The sequence below is a fragment of the Hyla sarda genome, chromosome 9 (assembly GCF_029499605.1).
Source record: "Hyla sarda isolate aHylSar1 chromosome 9, aHylSar1.hap1, whole genome shotgun sequence".
NCBI classification, from domain to species: Eukaryota; Metazoa; Chordata; class Amphibia; order Anura; family Hylidae; genus Hyla; species Hyla sarda.
In genome coordinates this window covers 150,343,177-150,354,359 of record NC_079197.1, presented here as the reverse complement: position 1 = coordinate 150,354,359, position 11,183 = coordinate 150,343,177, and the positions used below count along the sequence as shown (strand labels likewise).

At 38.0% G+C, this 11,183-nt stretch overlaps 1 protein-coding gene across 1 annotated transcript in view; it reads left to right on the top strand.

Moving 5' to 3' along the window:
- Positions 1-312: 312 nt before the first annotated feature.
- CCNP (cyclin P) overlaps positions 313-11,183 on the top strand; it is a 29,551-nt gene continuing 18,680 nt past the window's right edge. Inside the window, exon 1 of the mRNA XM_056539095.1 lies at positions 313-454. The gene's annotated coding sequence lies outside the window, so the exon portion shown is untranslated. The remainder of the gene's footprint in view (positions 455-11,183) is intronic.

Sequence of the window (11,183 nt, the reverse complement as noted above, 5' to 3'; positions counted from 1 at the left end):
AATCTTTACCCTTCCAGTATTTCTTAGCAGCTGTATGCTACAGAGAAAATTCTTTTCTTTTTGAATTTCTTTTTTTTCTTGTCCACAGTGCTCTCTGCTGACACCTGATGTCCGTATCAGAAACTGTCCAGAGCAGGAGAAAATCCCCAGAGCAAACATATGCTGCTACTCTGGACAGTTCCTGACACGGACAGAGGTGTCAGCAGAGAGACCAGACAAAAAATAAATTCAAAAAGAAAAGAATTTCCTCTCTAGCATACAGCTGCTAAAAAGTACTGGAAGGGTAAAGATTTTTTTAATAGAAGTCATTTACAAATCTAGTTCTAGATTTAGTTCTAACACTATATCTCTAACATCGTTTACAGTTATGTATAGATAATGTTTATGCGACAATCATGAACCCGATCCTGATACAAGTTAATCCACCTGATTGCAACCAACACGTCTCTTTAAGGTTTCTCCATGTTTTCTAAGTATTTTTGTAATTTTAACTAATTGATGACGTGTCAGGTCATGTGACCTGGCGCTCTTGTATTTTAACCTGTATGATCTGCACAATATGTCAGTCTACGATTAAGCACTTATGTGTGAAACGCGTCAGACATTGTCCTCTGTCGAGTGATCTCTGTGAATTTTCCAATAAAGAACAAGCTTTTATCCGCAAGCCTTGCGCTAGACAATCCCTTTCTTCTGCATTACCTTGGGCCGAGGGCGGGACCGGCGTGTCCGTGCGCATGTGTGGTGGATTAGACCGGTGTAGTGAGCGACACTGACGTTTGCTATAATTTACAAATCTGTTTAACTTTCTGGCACCAGTTGATTTTTTTTTTTTCCCCCACTGGAGTGGAGTACCCCTTTAATTAGCAAAAAGGTAAAATAACATAAAAGGCTACAAAGTAAATAAAATAAAGTATAAAGCAAAACCTCCCTCCAATGTCCTATACTTGGAAAAGAATATGAGGGAAATTTATCAAATCCTGTGCAAAGGAAAAGTTGCCCAGTTGCCCATAGCAACCAATCAGATCGCTGCTTTCATTTTGCACAGGCCTTGTTAAAAATGAAAGCAGCGATCTGATTGGTTGCTATGGGCAACTGGGCAACGTTTCCTTTGCACAGGATTTGATAAATCTCCCTCTATAAGTATTAATAAACATATAAACTAGTATCTAAATCTAAGGCCCCTTTCACACTATAAAAATACTTCCGTTGCGCCCGTTATAAAAGCCCGTGAACGCCCGTTATAAAAAGCCTGGAAATCAGCAGTTATACGGCCGGTACAAAATCACTAACGGCCGTTAGAAAATCCCATTATAGTCTATGGGATTTTTCTAATAGCCGTTTTAACCCGTTATCGCCCGTTATTAATAACGGCCGTTATTTTGTGACGGTGAATGAACGGGAGAAATAGTGCATGCGCTAATTCTCCCGTTACTGTCGCCCGTCACAAAATAACGGCCGTATAACTGCTGATTTCCAGGCTTTTTATAACGGGCGTTCATAACGGAAGTATTTTTATAGTGTGAAAGGGGCCCTAATACTATATATCCCATACAATTTGGCCTAGTACTATATACAGTGGTCCCTCAACATACGATGGTAATCCGTTCCAAATGAACCATCGTTAGTTGAAACCATCGTATGTTGAGGGATCGGTGCAATGTAAAGTATAGAACAGTGGTCTACATCCTGCGGACCTCCAGATGTTGTAAAACTACAACTCCCAGCATGCCCGGACAGCCAACGGCTGTCCGGGCATGCTGGGAGTTGTAGTTTTGCAACATCTGGAGGTCCGCAGGTTGAAGACCACTGGTATAGGAGGTCATACAGTACTCACCTGTCCCCGCCGCTCACCGCTGTCCTTGATGTCGCCCTCCATCGCTGTCGCCGTGTCCCCAGACCATCTCTGCTGCGTCTCTTCATCGCCGCCGCGCACGCCGCTCCTATTGGATGACGGGACGGCATGCGCGGTGACGTGATGACGACGATGGAGAGCGCCGGCGATGCAGGGGATCCCGAAGAGGACGGTCCAGAGCGCCGGTACAGGTGAGTGACACCCACCGGACCACACGAGTCACTGTTAAACGGCTATCCGGCGGAAGCTGAAGCAGTCTGCTCTGCCGGATAGCCGTTTATGCGATGGCCCCGACATACAAAAGCATCGTATATTGATGCTGCATTCAACATGTGATGGCCTCTGAGAGTGATCGTATGCTGAAATGATCGTATGTCGGGGCCATCGTAGGTCGGGGGGGTCACTGTATATATCACATCAAACCACATTCACACCCATAACTCCACCCTTTGCTCCGGTATCGTCCGACCTTCTTTGTTACAGTCTCTCCAATCAACTCGCAGTAACCGGATATGGGTCCGTTCCTGAATATAGTTGCAGTAGCCACATCTTCCTGAAGATGGCGTCCTTGCACTGTGGCAATCACACCTTGGTGGGCCGACAGGATGTTCACTCTGTTACAGATGCGTAGTCCATTGTGTGCGACAACGCAGGGGCTGGTTTTGTCTCCTCAGGACAGGAGGCTTCATCCTATGCCATGCCTATTGACATTGCTATTTACAACCGGGTAAAAGCAGATTCACTCCTCATATTGTGTCCCCCCACCATAACTGAGTCTATCAAAGTGTATCAGTCTAATGTTGACTTCCAACAACTCATATTAAAGGGGTACTCCGGAGGAAAACTTATTTATTTTTTTTTATTTTTTTTTTAAATCAACTGGTGCCAGAGAGTTAAACAGATTTGTAAATTACGTCTATTACAAAATCTTAATCCTTCCAGTACTTATTAGCTGCTGAATACTACAGAGGAAATTCTATTCTTTTTGGAAAACAGAGCTCTCTGCTGACATCACGAGCACAGTGCTCTCTGCTGACATCTCTGTGTCCATTTTAGGAACTGTCCAGAGCCGCATATGTTTTCTATGGGGATTTTCTCCTACTCTGGACAGTTCTTAAAATGGTCAGAGATGTCAGCAGAGAGCACTGTGCTCGTGATGTCAGCAGAGAGCTTTGTGTTCCAAAGAGAAAAGAATTTCTTCTGTGGTATTCAGCAGCCAATAAGTACTGGAAGGATTAAGATTTTTTAATAGAAGTAATTTACAAATCTGTTTAACTTTCTGGCACCAGTTGATAAAAAAATAAAAAATAAAAAAAAGGTTTTCCACCGGAGTACCCCTTTAGGACTCTTTTAACCCCTTAAAGGGGTTCTCCCTTGCTTATACTGTTTTTCGTTATTATGTTTGTGTGTTATGAGTGTTTAAGTATGTGTTTTTTTATGTGTGTTGTGATTATGTATATATGTATTTTCTTACCTTTTGTGAAGATCCGGAAGCTGTCCCCTTTTTCTTCCAGCGGCTTGCTGTGTACCTCGGCCTCCGCCATGTTGTGTTGGGTAAGTGGGGGGGGTGGTGTGTTCTTGCTTCTGTCCTTCCTATCTTCTGACGTCCGAGGCAAATCTTTTCTTCCTGTTTCTTCCGTGGCTCAGCGACGAATCTGCGGCATCTTCCGGCACATGCGCAGGTAGTTTTTTTTTTTTTTTTACCAATAAAGTTTTTTTTGCCTAATTGACAAACTGTCTGCGCATGTGCAAGTGCGCAAGTACGCAAGTGCTACGCTAACAGCGTAGCGTACGTTAGGTCTACGCTAATAGCGTAGCTTCGCAGAAAAAACACAATATGACACTGTGTGAATTTTACTGCCGATGGATGAAAATAAGCAGAATAAAATAAAATAAAAGATTTTTCTAACTATTGCAAATGTTCTAAAATTGCGATTTTATGACACATTTTTAAATGTGTTGCTGCCCCAGCCTTAAGTGTTGCTGACCATGTCATCTGAGTACACTTTGCTTCTGCTAATACAAGACTGACCCCTGCTGGTGATTTTTTGCAGTGACATTAAATTGGACTGAATATTTTTTTGTAAGAACTTCTATTCCTTTTCATCCATTATTTATTTTGTGTTGATGTCTGTACAGAAATTACAATACAATGGAATAAATTACACAAAACCTTTGTACAGTCTGTCCGTTCCGTAATTTTCTCATATGGGGGGAGAAACCTTGGTGATATACACATGTAGATGTAAACACAATGAATTGACTGGATACTGTCATGGGAATGCCGAATCTCCTACCAAAAGTATGTTTCTGGTATGGTAGTGGAAAAAAACACTGATCAAAAATTAGATAGTCGAATAACTAACAATTATTATAATAAAAAAAAAAATAATAATTTAAAAATGGATTTTATTAGGTCCGGGCTTAGCATGATACAACATGATACAATACATTTATACCAACAAATATACAAACAGATATAGCTATGAGCCCTATGTTCCTAACAGTATATGACTAATGGAGAGGGGGGAGGAATGTGTCCCCTATATCTGGGAACCACTCCCTCGTTTCCTGCCTTTTGGGGTGCCCTCCTTCTTAATAGGGTGGACCCAAAAACGCTGATGGAATAAACCCTTTACCACTCCGTAATTTGGGGGGAGGGGGTTCAATTTAATCCCACAAAAAAAAAAAAAAATCTCAGTGGTCTCCAAACTGTGGACCTGCAGCTGTTGCAAAACTACAACTCCCTGCATGCCCAAACAGTAGTTGGCTGTCACACCTCCTCCCATAAACATGAATGGAGGGGGGGGCGTAGCGGCTGTCCACCAAATCCAGTGGTCTCCAAACTGTGGACCTGCAGCTGTTGCAAAACTACAACTCCCAGCATGCCCAAACAGTCGTTGGCTGTCACACCTCCTCCCATAAACATAAATGGAGGGGGGGCGTAGCGGCTGTCCACCAAATCCAGTGGTCTCCAAACTGTGGACCTGCAGCTGTTGCAAAACTACAACTCCCAGCATGCCCAAACAGCCATTGGCTGTCACACCTCCTCCCATAGACATGAATGGAGGGGGGGCGTAGCGGCTGTTCACCAAATCCAATGGTCTCCAAACTGTGGACCTGCAGCTGTTGCAAAACTACAACTCCCAGCATGCCCAAACAGCCATTGGCTGTCACACCTCCTCCCATAGACATGAATGGAGGGGGGGGGGGCGTAGCGGCTGTCCACCAAATCCAATGGTCTCCAAACTGTGGACCTGCAGCTGTTGCAAAACTACAACTCCCAGCAAGCCCAAACAGCCATTGGCTGTCACACCTCCTCCCATAGACATGAATGGAGGGGGGGGGGGCGTAGCGGCTGTCCACCAAATACAGAGGTCTCCAAACTGTGGTCCTGCAGCTGTTGCAAAACTACAACTCCCAGCATGCCCGGACAGCGTTGGCTGTCCGGGCATGCTGGGAATTGTAGTTTTGCAACAGCTGGAGGTGCACAGTTTGTAGACCTTCAATCTCAGCTGGATTCCCACCGATCAGCTGCTTCTCCCCTATCCTGTCAATATGAGATAACTTTTAATAATGTGATTTTATATGAAGCCAATTGCTTAAAAGGGGTACTCCGCCAGAAAACATCTTATCCCCTATCCAAGGGATGCAATCTCCGCTGCAGCACCACAGTCATCCGGTGCACGGAGCAAACTCCGCTCCGTGCCGGATAACTGGCGAGTACAGCCGCCATGCCCCCTCCGTTCATGTGTATGGGTGGAGGCGTGACAGCTACGAACTAGAGGTCCCGCCCCCTCCCATAGGCATGAATGGAGGGGATGTGGCGTGGCGTCACGAACACGGAAGCTCCAAACCGGCCCAGATATGGGGGACCCCCGCGATTAGACATCTTATCCCCCATCCTTGGGATAGGATGTTTTCCGGCAGAGTGCCCCTTTAACTCCAACCTTCTGATATCTCCATTCCCCGTGTCCATCTTCGTGCACTTTATCTCACGTTTCTCCTGGTGATGGCCCTTCTCACATGACGGCTGATCCATGCCGTAGTTTACCTCGACTACTGCTAAATAGTTACCCACAATTCTTTGCATCACCACCTAATCTCAGTCAATCTGTGTAGATGAAGCCCACAGCACAGGTAAGAGAAAGTGAACACTGAGGGAAGCACCAAGGCCTCGTCACCTGTGTGGTAGACTGTAGAGCGGCTTCGGCCATGGTTGGAACATGGAGGTAACACTACGAAGACTATTGGTTTCCTTTGTTACTCTTACAACATATACAAATTATTTTGGCACCCCACCCCCCATGAGGGCCGCCTTTTTTTTGGTTACTGGCAGCCATTGCAGCTTTACCGTGTGAGGACCCCATCAAACATCTTTATGTATCTCCCCTTCTCGGGCCCCGGACCATGTTTCGGAGATTCTTCAGATGTGTGAAATGGGTAAGGCTGCATTCACACCACGTTTTGTACATACAGGTGCCGGATCAGGTGGGGGGGAGGGGAGGGGCAGACCGGGCGCTCCCGTACCCCAGCTGGATCAGCCCGTGACTCCATTTACTTTAATGATCCAACCGGAGTCAAACGGTGGCTCAGTTTTGACCCGTACGCGGTTTCCTGACCGGACCTAAAACCGTAGTATCATAAAACCCTTCCGTATCATGTGTATGGCCAAAATCGGCAGAAATGTGTAAACCAAAAGGTTCAAATAAACCCTGCTTGAGCCTTTTTTGCACCTTTTCTAGACACAAAAACCAGTCTAAAGACAATGGGGGGTATTTATCAATTTTGACTGTTGACAGTTTTTTACCCTTTTTTCTTTTCACTTTGGTTTTCGTGGACATGCACCAAATTTATCATTTGGTGCAAGTTGTTAGTAATTTTGGCTCAAATGTTGAAATCAGCTGTACACAGCGCCTTTGAGGCTAAGTCTCCACGTATATATATATATATATATATATATATATATATATATATATATATATATATATATATATATATATATATATATATATATATATATATATATATATATATATATAATTTTATTTATTTATTTATTTTTTTTTTTTTTATTTTTTTTTTGCAAAACACAAAGAAAAATGGCAATTCTGCCGCATGGCGTTTTTTTTGGTCAGAAAACGCTGCTGCCAGATGTTAGCTGTAAGTCAATGAGAAATCGCAAATTTCGAATTCCACTTTGCGTTTTTTCACTTTGGCGTTTGACAGTCTGTTCCATGCTGGGAGTAGTAGTACTACATAAAAAAATTAAAAATGAATAAAAAAATAAATAATAAAAATTGGGTTATAAAATATATACATTACGTTTTAATTAAAAAATTTCCATCACTGCTGCATCTTTTTATTTTTTATTTTTTTTGGTACCCAAGAAATTTTGGGTACCAAAAAAAAAACGCCAAGGTGCAATTTCCACACAAATGAAAAAAACGCAAGAAAAAACGCATGATGACGTCACTTGCACTGGTGATTTTTCAGGCGTTTTTTTAATCCCTAAAAACAGTGCAAAAAACCAAGTGGAGACTTAGCCTAACACCGAACTTACCGCCACAGAGGACGCGTATTTTACCCCTTGTGCAGCCATTTCGGAGTCCGTCCTGCAGTATATCAGCAAGCGACATGAGTTATTTTCTTTTGGGGGGGTTTATAGCCGCCATGTGAAATGGATTTTAATTTCAACTTGGGTATTTATTTATTTTTTTGTTACTTTAGTGCAGTGGTCTCCAACCTGTGGACCTCCAGATGTTGCAAAACTACAATTCCCAGCATGCCCGGACAGCCAACGGCTGTCCGGGCATGCTGGGATTTGTAGTTTTGCAACATCTGCAGGTTAGAGACCACTGCTTTAGTACTTACCTTTCCTGAACCTGTGCGGCCATGTCCAATGCTGGCTCAACGGAGTGTGAAGGTCCCTCAGAGACAACTATGTCGCAGGATAGTATTGAGCAAAAAAATTTTTTATGTATTTTGACTCCTTTACATTTTCTGACATTGACACTGACAAGTGTGTTTTCTATGTGCAAAATTTCTTGGCGGGGATTTGCGCCCCCAAAAAAAAAAAAAAACGGGATTTGCGCCAAATTGGCGCAAATGATAAATCACTGACTAAAGTTAAAATCACACACAGGACCGTGTGATTTTGAGAGAGTTGTAAAAATGACAGTGGAGAAGATGCGCCAAACTTTGGCGCAAAAAGACACTGCGCTAAAGTATTGCGCCAAAGTTACGGTAAAAAAGACACATAAATCCTTTGATAAATACCCCCCAATGTCTTTTGTATGTGTACTGCCATTATACTAGTGTTTCCCAACCAACCGGGCATGCTGGGAGTTTAGTTTTGCAACAGCTGGAGGTACCCTGGTTGGGAAACCTTGCATTAGATACTTTAATTGCATGATTCTTTATTGATCTAGAGACGTAAGGTCACATAACATGGCTGTGCACCTATGATAACTATTGACTGTAGATATGCCATGAAAACATGATCAACCATCAGTGTGTCGCAAGATTGTCCGAATTTGGCTGATCATTCGCCACAAGTTCTCTGGCCCTTTAGTCAGGCATGGTGCTGGTGGGATTATTGCAGGGGACCTCCTAAATGTTACAAAACTACATCTCTCAGAATCCTAGTTTCGCAACGTTGAGGCCAAAGTTTAGGCCAGCTTTAAGTAACACTTAACAGTTAGCGCCAAATACTGAAACATGTTCTTTTTTTAATTTTTTTTCTAATCTGCATCTATGTTAGGATTGTAAATATTTTGATTACTTATTTTAATTGACATCTTTATTATTATTATTATTATTATTATTATTATTATTGGGCCTGACATCTTCATTATAATATTATAGGAGCTGACATCGTTATTATTATAGGGGCTGACATCTTTATTATTATTATTATTATTATTATAGGGGCTGACATCTTTATTATTATTATTATTATTATTATAGGGGCTGACATCTTTATTATTATTATTATAGGGGCTGACATCTTTATTATTATTATTATAGGGGCTGACATCTTTATTATTATTTATTATTATTATTATTATTATTATTATTATTGGGGCTGACATCTTTATTATTATTATTATTATTATTATTATTGGGGCTGACATCTTTATTATTATTATTATTATTATTATTATTATTATTATAGGGGCTGACATATTTATTATTATTATAGGGGCTGACATCTTTATTATTATTATTATTATAGGGGCTGACATCTTTATTATTATTATTATTATTATTATTATTATAGGGGCTGACATCTTTATTATTATTATTATTATTATAGGGGCTGACATCTTTATTATTATTATTATTATTATTATTATTATTATTATTGGGGCTGACATCTTTATTATTATTATTATATGAGCTGACATCTTTTTTATTATTATTATTATTATTATTATTATAGGAGCTGACATCTTTATTATTATTATAGGGGCTGACATCTTTATTATTATTATTATTATTATTATTATTATTATTATTATTATTATTATTGGGGCTGACATCTTTATTATTATTATTATTATATGAGCTGACATCTTTATTATTATTATTATTATTATTATAGGGGCTGACATCTTTATTATTATTATTATTATTATTATAGGGGCTGACATCTTCATTATAATATTATAGGAGCTGACATCTTTTTTATTATTATTATTATTATTATTATTATTATAGGGGCTGACATCTTTATTATTATTATTATTATTATTATAGGGGCTGACATCTTTATTATTATTATTATTATAGGGGCTGACATCTTTATTATTATTATTATTATAGGGGCTGACATCTTTATTATTATTATTATTATTATAGGGGCTGACATCTTTATTATTATTATTATTATTATAGGGGCTGACATCTTTATTATTATTATTATTATTATAGGAGCTGACATCTTTTTTATTATTATTATTATAGGGGCTGACATCTTTATTATTATTATTATTATTATTATAGGGGCTGACATCTTTATTATTATTATTATTATAGGGGCTGACATCATTATTATTATTATTATTATTATTATTATTATTATAGGGGCTGACATCTTTATTATTATTATTATTATTATTATAGGGGCTGACATCTTTATTATTATTATTATTATAGGGGCTGACATCTTTATTATTTATTATTATTATAGGGGCTGACATCTTTATTATTATTATAGGGGCTGACATCTTTATTATTATTATTATTATTATTATTATAGGAGCTGACATCTTTTTTATTATTATTATTATTATTATTATTATAGGGGCTGACATCTTTATTATTATTATTATTATAGGGGCTGACATCTTTATTATTATTATTATTATTATTATAGGGGCTGACATCTTTATTATTATTATTATTATTATAGGGGCTGACATCTTTATTATTATTATTATTATTATTATAGGGGCAGACATCTTTATTATTTATTATTATTATTATAGGGGCAGACATCTTTATTATTTATTATTATTATAGGGGCTGACATCTTTATTATTATTATAGGGGCTGACATCTTTATTATTATTATTATTATTATAGGGGCTGACATCTTTATTATTTATTATTATTATTATTATTATAGGGGCTGACATCTTTATTATTATTTATTATTATTATAGGGGCTGACATCTTTATTATTATTATTATTATTATTATTATAGGGGCTGACCTCTTTATTATTATTATTATTATTATAGGGGCTGACCTCTTTATTATTATTATTATTATTATTATTATAGGGGCTGACATCTTTATTATTATTATTATTATAGGGGCTGACATCTTTATTATTATTATTATTATTATTATTATTATTATAGGGGCTGACATCTTTATTATTATTTATTATTATTATTATTATAGGGGCTGACATCTTTATTATTATTATTATTATTATTATTATTATAGGGGCTGACATCTTTATTATTATTATTATTATTATAGGGGCTGACATCTTTATTATTATTATAGGGGCTGACATCTTTATTATTATTATTATTATTATTATAGGGGCTGACATCTTTATTATTATTATTATTATTATTATAGGGGCTGACATCTTTATTATTATTATTATTATAGGGGCTGACATCTTTATTATTATTATTATTATTATAGGGGCTGACATCTTTATTATTATTATTATTATTATAGGGGCTGACATCTTTATTATTATTATTATTATTATTATTATTATTATAGGGGCTGACATCTTTATTATTATTATTATTATTATAGGGGCTGACATCTTTATTATTATTATTATTATTATTATTATTAT